Source organism: Spodoptera frugiperda, chromosome 21 (assembly GCF_023101765.2).
Source record: "Spodoptera frugiperda isolate SF20-4 chromosome 21, AGI-APGP_CSIRO_Sfru_2.0, whole genome shotgun sequence".
Lineage (NCBI taxonomy): Eukaryota > Metazoa > Arthropoda > Insecta > Lepidoptera > Noctuidae > Spodoptera > Spodoptera frugiperda.
This window is the reverse complement of record NC_064232.1, coordinates 6,432,043-6,451,485: the sequence shown is the minus strand read 5'-3', so window position 1 is coordinate 6,451,485 and position 19,443 is coordinate 6,432,043. Positions and strand designations below refer to the sequence as shown.

The window sequence follows — 19,443 nt, the reverse complement described above, 5'->3', positions numbered from 1 at the left end:
TGTAGAAGTCCAGTACAAGCGCGACAATCACAGTCTCGTGTGTCACCTGATGGTAAGCAATCGTCGCTGCCCATGGACACTTGTAACACCAAAGGCGTTACAAACGCGTTGCCGGCCTTTTGGGGGTTTGAAATTTAATTGTTAAATGATAAATGAAATTTATTTTTGCAAATAGGTTACAAAATAACACTTTTACACGTCAATCTCTTAAATAATTAGATGAGGCCGGCATTTCCTATCGGACTACTCTGAGAAGAAATGCCGAAACAAACTCAGAGGTCATAGTCCCTTTCCCAGACAAAATCAATTAAAGATGTCGGAGAATGAGATGTCGGAGATGTTGTTATGGAAGCGGGTTACCGGAGCTCTGACTCGAAAAGCAGGAGTAGGAACGGGGTGGTTTTTAGTCAGTAAGAGTCTGACACTCCTCGTCTCACCCAAGGCAGGAGAAGACATTGAATGATTTTCCCCCTCAAAAAGAAGGCCACTTGCTCTGCAGTACACACAATCACAAGACCAAAACGAAACGATAAACATATATTAAACATTTTAAATTATTAAAAAGCAAGAACAAGATAATTTTGTAATATTTAAAATATCAATAAAAAAATATATTTTCGACCCGGAAATCGATCGAGTTGTACAGTCGCTCTTGCAATCACTGGACCATCGAGGTCATTGAAAATCGTCGTATAAGGTAAACACATATTATAATATAGACATAAGATGCCATCTGAACAGGTCCGCACATACTGTTGTGGTTCTTTCCTCTAAAGACCACTACAGAATCAACTTGCACGGTTCTCTCACATTATCCTATATTTCATTGTCTGGACTTTAAAAGAGTAGTCTCTTTTAAACCTCTGAGTTTGTTTCGGAATTTCTTCTCAGAGTAGTCAGATAGGAAATGCCGGCCTCATCTAGTTATTTGAAATATTGACGTGTAAAAGTGTTATTTTATAACCTACTTACAGAAATAAATATCATTTATCATTTATTTATGATTAATAAGTGCCTGCCTACCGCATCGGCATCGGTCGCAAATGCGACTGCCGGACAAGGGGTCTCGGGTCGGCCAAAGAGCTGCTGGGTATTTTTCGTTTTTTTTTAGAAATTTCTCAGTAGTAGCACGGAGTCTGGAATTGTGCCCAGTGTATGGCAATAGGCTCACCCCCTATTACATGGGACTTATAACACAGATTGTACAAAGTGCGTGTACATTGTATAGCGGCATTACGTGCCGTAATGGGCCTGCCTACCGCTTCGGGGATTAAAGGCGTGACGTTCCATATATTGCACATAAGATAAAGCCAGTATACATTAACTGTCGTACTCAGAATTATTTAATGGTTACTTACCCAGTCCTTAGCTATTGTTTCCGGAACAAAGTCGTTACTATTTTTTTATATAATAAGCCGGTAAACGAGCAGACGGATCACCTGATGGTAAGCAGTCGCCGCCGAATATGGACATACGAAACACCTAAGGCGTTATAAGTGCATTGCCACCTTTTTAAGGGTTAGGAATTTAAAGGTTGATGGGGAATCGAGCGTTGTTTCACGTTGGTTTTCTGCTCGGCCGTGGTATCACTCCGGTCGAGCCGGCCCATTCGTGCCGAAGCATGGCTCTCCCACACTTGACAATAGTACTAGACATTGATGATGATGCGATTTGATGATGTCTTGGAAAATCCAGTAGCATTATATAAATAAAAACTCTAAACTATGCAACTATCGTAAACGTGTCAATTACTACATGTAATAACCTCACACAATAGCTAAACAAAAAAACATAGGTACACTTGATATGGTTAAGCAATTTTCAATCTTATTCTACTATGTTATAAAGTTGATATTGTTTTAAAGATCTTACTTGCATAGGTACACTTGATAAGATTAAACAAATTTCAGTCTTATTCTTGTATATTTTAAAGTTGATATTGTTTTAAAGATCTTAGTTGCTACACGGTTTACAGATTGACACAAATCAACAGCTTGACAATATATACTCAATTGTGCATCTTTAATCGATTTTTGATCTTATGACTTTGTTTTTAAAGTCGAAATTGTTTTAAAGACATTGTTTAGATCTAAAACTAATTAATGTATGTATACTAAATTCTGCATCTTTAATCGATTTTTGATCTTACACCTTAGTTTTTATAGTCGAAATTGTTTTTAAAGGCAATATTTAGATCTAAAGCTAGTCAATGTATGTATATTAAATTGTACATCTTCAGATAATGTTATAGATTTTCAATCTTACGCTTTTCGTGATAAAGTTGAAGATGATTTAAACTGTCACGCCTTTTATCTCGTTGGGGTAAGCAGAGGTGCACATTACGGCACGTAATGCCACTATACATTGTACACCCACTTTTCACCATTTGTGTTATAGGTCCCATGTAATAGGGGGTGAGCCTATTGCCATATACTGGGCACAATTCCAAACTCCGTGCTACTACTGAGATATTTTCGAAAAACTTTTCTTGACTTGACTCACCCCCTATTACATGGGACTTATAACATAACTGGTGAAAAGTGGGTGTTACATTGTATATGTGTACCTCTGCCTACCCCTTCGGAGATTAAATAGCGTGATACAGCAGCTGTACAACATCTTACATTAAGTAATCCATTGCTTAAGCATTACCTAAAGGTCGCAAGTTCGAATCCCGACTGGTGAACAAACTGGTTCTATAAATACGGACCAAATGTAATGTTTTGTAATTGTCTGTGCTGATTGCAATTGCACCTGTTTAAATGTGAGTTCCTGGGTTCGATATTGTTTAAGTCTTTGACTGCCAATAGAAAACTGTTGTAGGCAAATCCTCCGCTAACGTCGGTCACCGGTGACCACCGCGGCGTTCAATGTGTTAATAAAAAACTTATTTATTTGTTGTGTTATTAAATTAATGAAACATTTAGGTGTTGTTTTAATAAACATAAAACCTCCTTTTTACGGTAAACCGTAACCGTAATTAAAAACAGGTAAAATCTGAGATATTTTTGGAATTTTATAGTATACCTACTAAAAATGTTACTCACGAAAACGTCAATAACATTCTGCCTTTTTTTAAGGGGGAAAATCATCCAATGACTTCTCCCGCCTTGGGCGAGGTGAGAGAGAGTGTCAGACTCTTACTAACTAAAAACCACCCCGTTCCTACTCCTGCTTTTCGAGCCGGAGCCCCGGTAAACCCGCTAGGTAGTCCGCAGCTCCAGGAATAATATTCTAGCTGACTCAGGAATCGAATAAAACAAGACTCTCTCAATCTTTATAATTGCACACATTATCACTCAACCAAAAATTTTCAAAAATCTTTACCAAAACTAAAAATCAATATTACTGTTGTACTCATAATAATCTCTTTCTCTCTTTCTTTCTCTCTCTGTCTATCTCTCTCTATAATGATCAGTTAACCCAGTCCTTAGCAATGTCCTTAGCAATTGTTTTCAAAACAAAATCATTACTAAGGAATAGTTTAAGTAATCATTAAATGTCTCTGAGTACGGCAGTTAGACCACTTTACGCACATTCATAACGAGGTCAAAGTTTAAAAAAAATACCGGAAATAAACTCAAAGGAAACCTTGACACACTTTATATTATAAATATATACATATATATGCCGTCACTTTAACCTATATAAAATTATATAAGGTGTTCCAAAAGTATCTGCCACGGCTTTAATGGGAGGTAGTGTTGTGTTTGAAGATTACAATAGTGAAGAAATTTCGTACTCCGGACCAGTTAATTCAATTTGAGAACATAAAGAAGTTAAATAAACATTGACTCTACTCTGTATAAAATGGTTCACAAATACGCACGAAGCGACAGAGACCTCTTTCATAATAAAAGAACACAGATTTTTTGTTTAAAAAAAAATACTTATTTTCAATAATTTATATTTCGCATGGGTGCAATGGTGATATATTATGCATATATTATACATATAAACCTTCCTCTTAAGGCCGCGTTTCCATTGACGCGGAGCGGGGCGGAGAGGAGCTTAGCGGTGCACGAATTGACCAATCACTATGCTTGAAATCTCCGCACCGCTTCAATGGAAACAGCATGAGCGGGGCGGAGCAGAGCTGAGCGGATATTCATACAAATATTATAGCGAGACGATGCGGTGCGGAGTACAGCGGGGCGGTGCTGTGCGGATGACAGCGGAGCGGTGCGGTGCAGCGCGGTGCGGAGCGGACTGTACTTAAGACAGAGATAGTGACACTAACGTAAAACTAACGCTAACTTGTGACAGAGACATAAATATAACCGAGTACCGAGTATTGCCGAATAAGCACGAAGATTCACGAAGTAACCAAAAAGGGATGTCCAAGTAGCGTGTTTGAGGGTGTTGTTTAATCGATATTCTTAAAATCAATTACTACGAAACAAATTACTTTTCAAACAAAAATATATTTATTTTCAATGTTATATTGATGTTTGGAATTTTCTTAAACAGTCGTTACTCAATCAAATAGTCGTTAATGATAATAATTGATATTCAAGTAAATCATAACTTTCAATTGAGAAAATACTTTCTTATACTTTTATTTTCATGTCGAAATATCGTTTATTAATGACAAAATTAACTATATTTGTAAATCTTATTTCGTTTAATATACATATCATATAAATAAAAAACAATTAACTCTAAATAAAAATATCGATTACGATATTTGATCGATAAAGGGTCAATTGTATTTAGACATGGTCAATCTCTCAATATGATTCCAAAAGTATGCTCCGCTCCGCCTCACTCCACTCCGCTGACCATTTTTCACCGCTCTTCACCGCTTCTCTCCGCCGAGCTCCGCGTCAGTGGAAACACTAACCACTTTTCACCGCTCTTCGCCGCTCTTCTCCGCCCCGCTCCGCGTCAATGGAAACGCGGCCTAAGTCACTCTATCTCTATTAAAAAAATCCGTTGTCTAGTTTTAAAGATTTAAGCATACAAAGGGACATAGGGACAGAGAAAGTGACTTTGTTTTATACTATGTAGTGACTATTGTAATCTTCAAACACAACACTACCTCCCATTAAAGCCGTGGCAGATACTTTTAGAACACCTTATATACTAAACACATATAAACCTTATTTAGCCGGAAGTTTGTATATTTAAATATTTAGCCAACTTTGAACTTGAAAATTGTCTTTAAATGTAGGTTTACGACTCTGATAATGTGACAAGGTCAGACTCGGTAGAGGTTTTTTTTTATGGGACAAGCCCGCCACAACCTTCCATACCGCTGCAACTCCTGTGCACCAGGATCTACAGTAGATACAATCATAAAAACACCGAAACACTGAAGTCCGGCGCGTCCCAGGGATATGAATGACTGTCTTGGATCCCGCAACGAAACAAATCAGAAGATATTGTTAGAGGAGAAGAAAAAATTTAGGTTACCAGGGTTCCGGCTCGAAGCAGGAGTAGGGACGAGGTGGTGTTTAGTCAGTAAGTGTCTGACACTACCTCTTGCCTCACCGAAGACGGGAGGAGCCAATAGATGATTTTTGCAATCAAAAAAAGGAATGTCGTAGATTCATCTCCATCACCATCAGCTCGTGTTTATCCATAGCTGGAAATCATCAATAGTCTGTGACAGTCCACTGCTGGACTATGAACCTCCTTTTCATGCGAGGGTTTTCGTTAATTTCCATGCATGTATTCAAAAAAGTGCCAAAATCTGAAACTTTTAGACAGCGACCTCTATTTCAGAAAATCTAATTGGGTTAAACTGATTTTTTTTATCTTAAAGGTATAGATTTATGAAAGAGCGCTGCTGCCCGGTCTCTGTCAAATATGTAATTTCTTGATCGAGTATACGACAACCCCGGGAATAGTAGTGGTGGTATATACTTCTGCCTAACTCTTCAAAAATCAACAGCCGTGATGTTACTATGATGGCATCTACAAACTATTCTAGTGCCCTTGAGATTGGCAATCAGGAATCTAGGTCAGATAAACAGATAAACTAGATTTTAGGTACTAATTGATAAGATATAAGCACTAGATAGCGGATATCAATCAAATATCTTGATAATTTTAACCATCGTATTCGTGTTAGAAAATGTTTTAACTTACTAGTTTTAACCAGTCACTTTGTACGTATTGAAACTTCGGTATTTTTTTAAGTTTAAAGTTGTAACTTAATTCAGAACCAAACTTAGGGCCTATCCGAGACGGAGTGACAGATGAGCTATACATACAGTATGGAGATCACTTATATGAAACTACAAGTATTACTAGTCCACAGAAGCATAATACAACTTAATATTTCAACGGAAACCGAAAAAAAAAAACTGAAAAAATAAATATTAAATTCTGTATGAACAGCTCCATGTTCCTTGACCACAGAAGAGCTGTAATGTTGTAGGTTGTCTAGGAATGTTACAGACATGCGGCGCGGCTGTTATAATGCCGTATTTGTAAGGAGTATTCGAATTAGCTTAGAGAACAATTAACTTTTTAGCTTAACTACTGGGCCTATTTAGCACATTTTTCCTATATCGTCAGCCAAGATGATAACAAATATGTGGTTAAATAATGTAAACCTCTAATGACTTAATTTAAGTCATAAGAGGCTTACCCATACGGTATAATGTATGTTATTGATATGTATGACTTGGTTATCAGCATTTAGTGATTAAATGATTGTAATTGTAAAGTGCATTGTTTTAAAGTACTGTGACGTAATATTTATAGATAGCCTATAACCCTCCATAAGAATAGGACTATCAGATCTTTTAATAAACCCTTTTGTGGTGTTAAATTAGGTAGTTAACTACAGAGCGCCACCTACTACGCTCCTTACATACTTCTCTAGCTTCCACCACATCCATACATCTGATGGTATACAGAAACTACAGAGTGCCACCTACTACGCTCCTTGCATACTTCTTTAGCTTCCATCACATTCATACATCTGATGGTATAGGTACAGAAACTACAGAGCGCCACCTACTGCGCTCCTTACATACTTCTTTAGCTTCCATCACATTCATACATCTGATGGTATACAGAAACTACAGAGCGCCACCTACTACGCTCCTTACATACTTCTTTAGCTTCCATCACATTCATACATCTGATGGTATACAGAAACTACAGTGCGCCACCTACTACGCTCCTTACATACTTCTTTAGCTTCCATCACATTCATACATCTGATGGTATACAGAAACTACAGAGCGCCACCTACTACGCTCCTTACATACTTATTTAGCTTCCATCACATTCATACATTTTTTTATTCAGTCCATTTACTAGAAACCAAATAAATAATATAATTAATTGACCATTTCTATTCAAATAAGAATGCACTACAAAAACTATGGAACGGTAAAATCAACTCTTAGAGTCTTAAAATAGATTTTAAATCTCTGTAACCAGTTTTAAAGCACATGGCTTTATGCTAAGCTATGAGCTATGGGGACGGTAGAGTGGAATACTTCTTTCACCAATCACCATCTAAACTCTTCAGCAGGAGACTACTAGTCACCCAACTAATTTAAGTGTGGGAGAGCCATGCTTCGGCACTAATGGGCCGGCTCGACCGGAGTGATACCACGGCCTCACAGAAAACCGACGAGAAACAACGTTTTTTTTTTTAAGTGGGGAAAATCATCTAATGACTTCTCTCACCACGAGTGAAACGAGAGGGAGTGTCAGACTCTTACTGACTAAACACCACTCCGTTCCTTCTCCTGCTTGTGTTGTGATTCGTTGTGTGGGTGAGGTTACTAGCTACTTATGTGCGGTTTTTCCTGCAATGCTTGGCTCCTTTTGATCATGATGTTTTATAGCTTATAACCTTTTCGATAAATGAACTATCCAACACAAAAATAATTATTCAAATTGGTACAGTAGTTTAGGTGTAGAGTCAGACAAGTGAGTTACTTTTGCAGTTATATCATTTATCACCCACTGCTTTGCCCCTATTAGTCATAGCGTGATGTTCTATCGCCTATAACCTTCCTCGACAAATGCACTATCCAACATAAAAAGGATCATTTAAATCGGACTAGTAGTTCCAGAGATTAGCGCGTCCAATCCAAACAAATACCCAAACAATCTCTTCAGCTTTATATATTACGTACATAATAGATTTCTACACTACACTACTTATACATAATTACGTTTAATCATCACTTATGTAAGCATCCTACGCCAGTTATTATTTCAATCATTTAACTCTTGTCCATTGATTGAGTAAGACTTTGCTAATTATCGATCATTTTTCTTTCATAATTGTTTCAGATCAGTCTTCAAACCTTTGAGGCATGCTTCGGCACGAATGGGCCGGCTAGACTAGGTGATAGATAGGCCTCACAGAAAACTGGCGTGAAAGAACGTTAGCATTATGTGTGTGAGACTACCAGTACCCTTAGCATGAGTTTGCTTAATTAACAAAGTCGAAACCAGAACGCTCTGATTGGCCGGCTCGAATAAACCACCCAATCAGAGCACCGAACGCGCTCTGGTTTCGGTCTCGTGTAAATGTAAAACTAAGCCCTCAGATGCCTGACAATAGGCAACTACACTTGCTACTTGCTACTATTGAGAAATTTTCGAAAAACCGATAATTACATAGCAATAATACTTTGCCCTCTGGGGCGTCATCACACGGTTGACTTTGAACATGAGTACAATAGTCATTAAATTTGATGCTTCCAAATTGTCGGGCTTATAACAAACTATTGCTCAAAAGACTGACGTCTGCAATCCCGTTGCAACGGTGTCTAATAACTCAAGAGATGTAATTTTGTGGACGTGTACAGTCGGTATCAAAATTATAGCTCGTATCAAAAAAATCTAATCGGTTTTATTTCGTTATTATACGATTATAAATAGTTCTAAGTGTGGGAGAGCCATGCTTCGGCACGAATGGGTCTGATTAACCGGAGTGATACCACGGCCTCACAGAAAAACGAAGTTTGCGTTGTGTTTCGTGGTGTGAGTGAGGTTACCGGAGGACAATTACAATCTTCCCGATCCCCGATTCCCCAACAACACCTAAAGTCCTAACCTACAAAAGGTCGGCAAAGCACTTATAACGCCTCTAGTGTTTCGGGTGTCTATGGGTGGCGGCGATTGCTTACAATCAGGCGGTACATATTTTCGTTTACCGGCTTATACAATTAAAAAGCCGCTTTTCACTACATGCACATAAATATACTTACGATACATACCCCAAACTAATACTTTTTAATACTTAATACCATAAAAAATTGCTTTCGATGACAGTAATTTAAAACAAGCAGACAGAACACTTTTAAAACCGACTGTACTTTTAAAAACGCAAAGACATTCTTCAAGCAATTATAAAACCATATTCTGACCACTGTTTGGTTTAGATTTGAGATACAAATTCGTCAAGCACGAGTCGGACTTTCACGGTAATTACTTGTACCGCTATTTTTCTTTTGAAATTCCAAAATGTAGCTTCGAATGGAGAAGAACGAGAAAGAAACTCCATTCGTTTAATTCTTTAAAAAAAATACATGTTTTCAATTTCTCTGATACATTTTTCCAATCATCAAAATAATTATAAATAATTATAAAATATAAGGTATTCTAAAAGTATCTGGCACGGCTTTAATGAATTATTTATGTGTTTGAAGATTACAATAGTGAAGAAATGTTCTACCGCGGACCGCGGAATTCAGTTTGAGAACATAAAGTAATTAAATAAACATTGACTCTACTCTGTATAACGTGGTTCACAAATACGCACGATGCATCGCTTCGGCAAATGCAAACAATTAATAGCGATTGTTTTCATTGACGAAGCGACAGAGACAGTGAAAGAAAGAGACAGCTCTTTCATAAGAAATGCACATATAGATTTTTTTGTATGAAAAAGAACTCATAATCATTCATTTATATTTGCTATTTTAATCATCAAACACAACACTACCTCCAATTAAAGCCGTGGCAGATACTTTTAGAACACCTTATATATGTGAGAACAATTGATCCGGAGCTGCGGACTACCTAGCGGGTTTACCGGGGCTCCAGTTCGACAAGCAGGAGTAGGAACGGGGTGGTTTTTAGTCAGTAAGAGTCTGACACTCCCTCTCGCCTCGCCCAAGGCGGGAGAAGACATTAAATTATTTTCCCCTTCAAAAAAAAATGGAGAACAATACAGATACATTGCAACACTGAACTGAACATCAAATACTTTTATTAAAATAAGCTTTAATGACAACTAGGCGAAAGGATTGAAGCCTTGACATCTATTATATACATACATACGTAATTTCAAACAAATATAATAGATATATAACACTGGCTGATGTCCGCGGCTTCGCTCGCAAGCATTGCGAATTTTGTGACTAATAAAAGTAGTCTAAGTTACTCCTTACTACATCAGCTAGCTGCCAATAAAAGTCCCATCTAAATCGGTCCAGCAATTTCAGAGATTAGCCGGAACAAATAGATAGACTGAGAAAAATAAAGTATCGTATGTATATAATTTTTTTATGTTATAAGCTAAACGAACAGACGGATCACCTGATGGTAAGCAATCGCCGTCGCCCATGGACACCCGAAACACCTGAGACGTTATTATGGCATAAGCCAGTAAAGCATCACCTGATGGTAAGCAACCGCCGCCGCTTATAGACACTTAAAACACTAGAGGCTTTACAAGTGCGTTGCCGGCCTTTTGGGGGTTAGGAATTTAAGGATTGTTGGGAAATCGGGGATTGCGATGATTGGCAAGGGGGGTAATTAGACCTCCGGTTACCTCATTGACACAACGCAAGCGTTGTTTCACGTCGGTTTTCCGTGAGGCCGTGGTATCACTCCGGTCGAACCGAAGCATGGCTCTAACACTTAAAATTAATTTATTTCAATATTACAAACAGACACTCCATTTTCATTTACTTATTAGTCTAGAGTGGTAGAATATTTATGTTTGTCCAATCGTAAACTTTTAGTATTTGAAATTATTTCACAACTATATAAGTATTTACTTTAAAGATCAAGTGATCTTGAATGTAAAATCATTCTTCTTAGTTGAGCAAAGAATCATTAAGTTTTAACGACATAGTGTAATGTCCGAATACTCAAACGCTACTCAATTTTAAGACGCTCTCAAAACTAGTTCTGTCCCTATCGATTCTTTATAAAATGACAGAGATAGCACGATATTTAAGTACAACTTAAAATTGAGTAGCGTTTGAGTATTCGGGTGTAAGTGTCATGTTCGTGAACGGGCGCCGTCAACCGTATGGGGAAACCTCTTATGACTTAATTTAAACCACATATTTGTTATCATCTTGGCTGACGATATACGAAAAATTAGCGAAATAGGCCCAGTAGTTAAGCCAAAAAGTGCATTATTATCTTTGAGCTAATTTGAACACTCTTTACAAATACGGCATTGAAACAGCCGCCGTATGTCCATAACATTCCTAGACAACCTACAACATTACAGCTCTTCTGTGGTCAAGGTACATGGAGTTGTTCACACAGAATTTAATACTTGATTTATTTAATTATTTATTTTGTTTGATTTTTTTCGGTTTTCGTTGAAATATTTAGTTGTATTATACTTCTGTGGACGAGTACTACTTACTTGTAGTTTCATTTAAGTCATATGAAAGATCTCTATACTGTATAAAGTTTATACTTTGAGCTAAGTAAGTCAAAGTTAAATATAAGTTAAATATTTAAGGTCAAAAATAAACATTTAAAAGTCAAGTATATAATAAAAATATTTTACTCTCATTTGTCCTTTATAAATAAGCTGTTCTTTCCAAATTATAATAAGTCGATGTATGAATGTGATGGAAGCTAAAGAAGTATGTAAGGAGCGTAGTAGGTGGCGCTCTGTAGTTTCTGTATACCATCAGATGTATGAATGTGATGGAAGCTAAAGAAGTATTTTATTTGTACCTACACATATTAATTTATTTTAATAGCATACAAGTTTATATTACTTACGTATGTATAATTTTAACAATTACATGTGAAAATTTTTATTTACTTCATAAAATTTTACTACATATTGAAGTAAGAAAATAAAACTGTATTTTTATTATTATTTATTAAACATAAATAAGACTATCTATGTTATATTATTATATCGTAATGGCCCGGAGTTTTGAGTCGCTCGCTTCTCATGCATAGCATCATCACATCAACAGCCTATAAGTGGCCACTGCTGACCAAAAGCCTCTTCTCACACAGAGAAGGTTTCAGCATTAATCACCACGCTTGCTCAATGCGGGTTGGCGATTTGAAACTTATAACTAATTAGAAATTACAAGCCCAGGTTTCCTCACGATGTTTTCCTTCACCGTTTGTCAGTGGTGTCTAAATAATCTTAGAAAGTACATATAACTTGGAATAAGTCACATTGGTACTTGCCAGGTTTTTTATGGAATAGGTGGCAAATGAGCAGACGGATCACCTGATGGTAAGCGATCAGGGCCGCCCATGGACACCCGCAACACCAGAGGAGTCACTGATGCTGGCTTTAAGCCTTGCCAGGTTTCAAAACCACACCCTCATGCATCAGAAGCCTTCGGGCCATAATAACATTATTTATTCATATTTTAAAAAGCTTTAAAGGTATTTATTTATCTTTACAAAGAAAGTGCATGCAACAAGAGGTAATTTTAGAAATTTAGCCAAAGGCTATATCATTATTTTTGGTGACAAACTTAAGCCTTTTTTGAGGGGGGAAAATCAGCCAAACACTCCCATCTTGGGCGAGGCGAGAGGGAGTGTCAGACTCTTACTGACTAAAAACCACCCCGTTCCTACTCTTCCTTCAAGTCCCTGCTAGGCCGTCCGCAGCTACGATTTCTTTGAAGCCTTTTTTTTTTTTGAAGGGGAGAAATCATCTAATGACTTCTCCCGCCTTGGGCAAGGCGAGCGGGAGTGTCAGACTCTTACTGAGTAAAAACCACCCCGTTCCTACTCCTGCTTTTCGAGCCGGAGCCCCGGTAACCCGCTAGGCAATCCGCAGCCCCGGTATTCTTTGAAGCTTAGATTTTTAATGTATAATACCTAAAAGCAATGCGGCCAGTCTTCTGGGAACGTTCCCCAGAGACAGCGATGCGGACGAGTACTTCGACGCCTAATGAGAATTTTTATGTTATATACACACACACACTCAACGTTACGCCTTTTATCCCCGAAGAGGTAGGCAGAGGTGCACATTACGACACGTAATGCCGCTATACAATGTACACACACTTTTCACCATTTGTGTTAAACGTCCCATGTAATAGGGAGTGAGCCTATTGCCATATCCTGGACACAATTCCAGACTCCGTGCTACCACCGAGAAATTTTCGAAAATCCGAAAAAAAACTTAGTAATACTTTGCCCGACCCGGGAATCGAACCCGAGACCCCTTGTTCGGCAGTCGCACTTGCAACTACTCGACCAACGAGGCAGTCTTTATTCAGTTTTTATTTAATTTTTTCTTTATTTTAGTTTTTATTCCTTTTTTTAGGTATTTGTAAGTTGTAAATAATCTGTTATCTAAAATCTAATTATACGATTAATAAAAGTTTCCTAAAAGTTATTTAAATAAGTGTTATTTATTTTGAAAATGGCATATTTTATGCTAAGTTGATGAATTGGGTAATTAAAAATGCAACTGTGAAGCCTCGAGGCTATAGATTTGATTCCTGTGTCGGACAAAAATATTTATTGAATTAATAATTATAAACTTGTTTGTTTAACTCACTATCCTTGCTCTTCTAATGATTTATTTAATAGTTAATTTAATAATTAGTATTTTTTTATTCTTAATAATTAATTTGGCATTAGTTTTTTGTATAATTTGTCATTTTGATAATTTTTTATATGAAACTAACTTTTAAAGGTTTAATTTTTATTATTATCACGCCTTTTATCCCAGACGGGGTAGGCAGAGGTGCACATTATACAATGTACACCGATTTTTTGGTTTTTATATTAAAGAATTTCTCATTTTTGGTGAAACTAGTTATAATATTACCGGGCACATTTCCTGACACTTACCGTCTAAGTACTGAGATATTTTCGGCAAGACCGCGAAAAAAGGATTTGGATGAAATTTGGAACAGGGGTATCGATTATGGTCTGCAGTTAACATATACCGGCAGCACTCTCTCTATAGTGTGGGAGAGACTTGAGACATTGCTTATCTGAAACCCTGCGGCCTCACAGAAGAACATAGACCAGTGAAACTACGCTTCTCTGTGTTTCGTTGCCTGTAGTCGAGGTTACCGGAGCCCTAAGAGTCCCCCCTGGTAACAATCTTACGCATGCCCGATTCAACAACAACCCTTAAATTCCTAACTCCCAAAAAGCCGTCAACGCACTTGTTGTATATCATTAGTCAATCCATGAAAACGCCTGTAGCAATCAGCTTGACCATTTGGAACAGTGTAGATGCGTCTGTTCGATTACCATAGGCGTGCTTCTAAAAAAAATATTGCAGGGAAACACAGGCGAAGCCGCAGGCAAAAGCTATAGCAGATAATAATGTGTTTTATCAATTAATAAAGTCAATGAGTCAATCAGTCTAATGGGTATATTAGAAAGATAGCATAATATCACGTTTTGGGAGATAAGATATTATTATCAAACCTTTATACCTCAAAGAGATAGGCAGACCTCATCATCATAACAGCCAAACTCGTGTTTCGTGAATGCTTTTCCACCAGAGATGTGCTATGCTACGTTGCTGTGGATACGTTTGGCTTCCACCAATCATATTCATTGGTACAAAGTTTAGCACTATGGAAACGGACTCAGCTTTTATTTAAATGAGGCTAAATCATCCAATGACTTTAAATTATAGCCTTGGGCGGAGGCGAGAGGGAGTGTCAGTATCTCACTGACTAAAAACCTAGTTCCTACTCCTGGTTTGAGCAGGAGCCCCGGTAACCCGCTAGGCAGTCCGCAGCTTCAGCCTCGCCCAAGGCGGGAGAAGTCTTTGGATGATTTTCTCCTCCTCAAAAAAAGTTAGTTATTATAACATTTATAACTACGTCAAATGAATGGGAAATGTCTTTGTAACTATTATATTATGTATTTAAATATATAATCACTTCTCGGGTAGATTCTTTTAAAGATTTATCAATGTATTTACCTACTTGTTATTTAGGTATATTATTTCATTTGCTGATACCCGCAGTTTCGCTTAAACTCGTTTCAGACAATAAAAAAATTATAAACCCAAGTTTCCTCACTAATTTTCCTTAACCGTTTCACAGTGGTGTCTAAATAATCTTAGAAAGTACATACATATAACTCGGAAAAAGTCACATTGGTACTTGCCATTGGAGGGTTTTTTTATGTAATAAGTCGGTAAACGAGCAGACGGATCACTTGATGGTAAGCAATCGCCGCCGCCCATGGACACTTGAAACACCAGAGGCGTTACAAGTGCGTTGCCGGCCTTTTGAGAGTTAGGAATTTAAGGGCGAGGATTGGGAAGATTCGGAAGGGAGGTAATTGTGCCTCTGGTAACCTCAGTCACACAACGAAACACGACGCAAGCCGTGGTAACTCCGGTAGCCGGCCCATTTACCGAATATGGCTATGTTTACGCGTATATAGATATTATTAATCCACGAAAAAACCCAATAGACATGTTGCAAATAATATGAACCGGTTTTTTTACGCAGCATAAATAAACATAAATTAATATTTAAAAAAGACAAAAATTCAATTTTTTTTAATATGTCACTGTTAGAATTACCTAATTATTTTTAACGATTTTAAAATAGAAATGTACCTACTTATGATTAAGTATTATTATTATACATATCCTAAAAGTACTATTACCTACTTATTACTTTGATTGAAATAAATTGTTTGATTTTGACTTATTTTTGTTTCGAGAGTACCTTGTAAAAGGTACCTAAATATACCTATAATTGAATTCAATAAATTAGTAATTGATCCAACTAATGTTATAAACGCGAATGTTATGTTTCTATATAGTCAAATAAGTAGGCTACTTTTTATATTGCGGGCGATCTGACCTAGTATCATATAATAATTCTTCTGAAGAGATGAACTTAAACGATGAAATTTTGATGCATTTTTTTGTATGTGTTCAGGGGTAGATAATAGTCACAGGAAATAATTTTTATTTATTAGGCCTTTTTGTTTTATTGGATCCATTTTCAAAAGGCGGTAGCGAAACTGCTGACAGATAGCAAAGTAGTATACTAGCTATATATATTTTTAGTAAAACAATAGCATGTCTTCAAAATTCAGAAATTTTAGCCGATATTTAGCAATATAGAACTCATAATATAACTAATGAAAAGATAATTTGTACACCTCTATCTACCTCTGCAGAGATAAAAAGGCGTAATGTTATGTTATATGTAAATGATATGGGCATAAAAAACGCGATATTATATCTTTTTATGTAAATAACTAGGCCATAAAATAGCTATCTTCTATCAAAGTTTTTATCAATACAATGCGTAAAAATAGAATTATTTTTAGCATAGTTACAGAATAGATATAATTCAACATCACGCTATAGAAGCCGTTATAGAAGGTACACCCATTTTTCACCATTTGTGTTATAAGTCCCATGTAATAGAGAGTGAGCCTATTGCCATATACTGGGCACAATTCCAGACTCCGTGTCACCTCTAAAATTAACATTATATTTTAAAATAATTTAATAAATCTTTTCATTCAAGAATAGTTTATTGTGATATGACATAATTTCAATTTTAATGTTTAGTTTTTTTAAATTCACTTCATATTTTTATATATCACATTTTTCAGCATAGATATTTAACAAATTACTGGCCTAATTTATTAAAAAAGAAAAACCAAATTTAACAAAAATATCCCACCATTAAAAAAATAAATTACATTTCTTTTCACAAAAAAATAAAATAATAAAAATAATCATTTTAAATGAATGAAAAGCTAAGTACGTCGCGTATAATACAAGAAAATGAAAGTGAATCTCAAGTAAAGTGCTTTATCGTTCATCTGTGAGTACTTTCATGGCACACTGGCCCAAATACCCCCCCTTCCCACCTTCCAACAAGTGAAAGCGAATAGCAGCAAATAGTATAAATATGACATAATAATGCATAACATAATATGCAAATACGATTAAAAAAATACCGATTACTCCATTTTTTAAACTAAATAGGCATTCGACCGACTTCAGTTATTTCGACGCGGCGAATTATTTATAATCGGTCGCATAAATTTTATATGGCTATTAATATGTATATTTTTATAGTTTTGTAATATATATTTGGCGTAAACTTGTGTTGTAATTTGTTGGGACATTTTAATTTTTTTTTGATTGGTACATTTTTTCGTTACATTTAATTTGATTCCCTGTAAAAAAAATGTATGTATAATATTAATAATAAAATAAAAATATTAAATACCTGAACTTGTATAAAAATCCGTGTTTTTTTTTCCACAAAAAAAAACAGCAGCAAAAATATATAAAACGTTCCACAAAAATAAATCCACACACACAACTTTACTAACTGTAGAGATAAATCACAACATAAAAAAAATAAATCACAAATAATCAAAAATAAATTTAAGTACACAATAATTTTTTTTGAATTACGAAAGCACTACTCGGTATTTTCGTTTGGCCAATCCGCGACGCGTGATTTCTGAACGGGCTTAGGCGCCCGACTGCAATGCAACATTCACTTCAGTTGTGCCTCGGCAGTATTATAACGCCATTTTTCTCAACTAAGCATAAACAGAAACAAGAAAACAAGTGAATCATCGATTATTAATAATATCAATTTTTTCTGTTCGTAATAAATAATGAATGGGGATTTTTCGAGATTTATTTTTTGAGTCATACTTAAATTATTTTTTGTAGGTTGGGAAAGTATGGAAAAATTTGCGTGCGCTATTATTATTTATATTTTTTCTTTTTGTAATCGGTTGGAAATTAAAACAGTTCTTTTGTTTTTAAAAGCGGAATATTTTTCATGGCCTTTCCTGTTAAAAGATTTATTTATTTGATGACTTTTACCTTGTTTGTAAAGACTAGTATTTTTTGATATAGATGGGGTGTTCAGTAAATTTCTTTAATAAGCCGGTAAACGAGCAGACGAATCACCTGATGGTGATGCCAGCCTTTTGGGGATTAGGTATTTAAAGTTTGTTGGGGAATCAGGAATTGGGAAGATTAGAAAGGGAGTAATTGGGCCCCCAGTAACCTCACTTACACAACGCAAGCGTTGTTTCACGTCGGTTTTCTGCTCGGCCGTGGTATCACTCCGGTCGAGCCGGCCCATTCGTGCCGAAGCATGGCTCTTCCACTTCCAAATATCGGGTGACCTTTAATAGTCTAGGGAATAATTAATTTTATGTCATACAAACAATACTTGACTGCTTCGTTGGTAAGGTACAAAGGTCCCATGTTCAGGGCTCGGGCGAAAGATGATTGTATTGTTTTCAGTTGAACCAAAATCCTTTATAGAGAGGGCCCTACAATTGTATTACAAAGAAAATAATTTGGCCTCACTAAAACCACCCCGATAACAGCTCTCAGCAACTATAAGGGGCACTGGGTCCTCTAATAGACCTGCCTTAAAGCCCCTCGGTTCTAGGGGTCTATTAAAGGTTTATTAGGGTATACCGACACCTACCCAACCACGCCAACATACCTGGATTAGAAATCATAGTTGTAAAGGTTCAGGTTTATCAGAGAGCCCTTGATCAACTCTTATGATACCCGCTGGAAGAGTAGGAGTAAGGAAGTAGTGACAAAATTAAAATATATATTCTCCCTTGCCGCCATAATACGTTACATTACATTCAACGCCATCTATCGAAAGATTTGGTAAACTTTTAAATTTAATTGCACAGTCGGTGTGGTGGCTTGGGAACCGGCTGCCGTGCAACGTGTAACGGGTTCGATTGCCGCACAATGCAACTCTTTATGTGATACACAAATTGTTGTTTCGGGTTTGGGTGTCATGTGTATGTGAACTTGTATGTTTGTAAACGCACCCACGACACAGGAGAAAAACCTAGTGTGTAACAACGTATTTTTTAAGATAAAAGTAAAAAATAAAAAACATTCCAACCGAATTGAGAACCTTCTCCTACTTTTTGGTAAGTCGGTTTAAAAAAAAAAATGTTTTCTCAACACCTAAGAAACAATAGCTCAATAACACTTTACCCGACCCTATTCTCAGCCGTCACGCTTGTGTCAGCCTACGAGGCAGAAATTACAATAAAAAAAAAACAAACGACTGTTAGCATAATTGTTACATTTAAGTATCGAGAGATAAAATGCTAATTAATTTAAATATTACAACACATACATATTCATTTATATGTATTTAACGCTGTAACTGACATATTTTATCTTATCTATACAACGTGTAACAAAATACCCATATACATCAAGAAGCACTGAAGAATACAGGTTGAATAGAATCTCTACACAAA

At 36.4% G+C, this 19,443-nt stretch overlaps 1 protein-coding gene across 2 annotated transcripts in view; it reads right to left on the bottom strand.

Moving 5' to 3' along the window:
- Positions 1 to 17,678, bottom strand: part of LOC118280249 (scavenger receptor class B member 1) — a 271,827-nt gene extending 254,149 nt beyond the window's left edge. For both annotated transcript variants that reach the window (XR_007706557.1, XM_035600180.2), the window contains exon 1: positions 17,403 to 17,678. The gene's annotated coding sequence lies outside the window, so the exon portion shown is untranslated. The remainder of the gene's footprint in view (positions 1 to 17,402) is intronic.
- Positions 17,679 to 19,443: the final 1,765 nt, after the last annotated feature.